The following is a 579-nucleotide window of genomic DNA, read 5'->3' as shown; positions in this document are numbered from 1 at the left end:
GTCTTCAATCTACTCTTGGATTGCAGCTGGAACAGGTTCCTGCATTCCCCCATAATTGAGGCTCATGTTCACTTGAAGGCAGTGCTCAATGAGAGAAACTTTTCAGACAACCTCTTAAACCTGGGCAGAGAGGGAACTTTGTCATGAGCATTGGCATGAAAGATGCTTACTGAACTTATAAGACTCAATTAGTGGTATATTCTTAGAAGAGGCTGATGTTTGTATTGTTTGCAATTTTGTGTGTGGAAAAAATAGAACTCTTCATGTAATGGCATATTATCATCATGCAGGATCCATGATTATCTCTGTATTGCTCCAATTTTAACATGCATATTGACAAAACAAGTGGGAGGAAAGCTAGATTTTAAGTCAGAAGAGTTAGCTCCAAATACTGACCCTCTTAAGTACTCTCCAGTGATTACTGACCCAGAGTCACTCAGGGACTACTTAATACTCTGATCCTTAGTTCAGTTTTTTTCATCTCTAAAATGGGGATGATGATGCTTATACTACTTTTCTTACAAAATTGTCGTAAAGAGGTCACTTTGCCCTGTAGAAACGTGGGTTATTACTGCATGA

The 579-nt window shown here is 38.7% G+C and overlaps 1 pseudogene; it reads right to left on the bottom strand.

Moving 5' to 3' along the window:
* Positions 1–245: 245 nt before the first annotated feature.
* Positions 246–345, bottom strand: LOC122745035 (annotated as a pseudogene).
* Positions 346–579: the final 234 nt, after the last annotated feature.

Source organism: Dromiciops gliroides, chromosome 2, assembly GCF_019393635.1.
Source record: "Dromiciops gliroides isolate mDroGli1 chromosome 2, mDroGli1.pri, whole genome shotgun sequence".
Classification (NCBI taxonomy): Eukaryota; Metazoa; Chordata; class Mammalia; order Microbiotheria; family Microbiotheriidae; genus Dromiciops; species Dromiciops gliroides.
The sequence above is the reverse complement of the archived record's forward strand: the minus strand, read 5'-3'. Positions and strand labels throughout refer to the sequence as shown.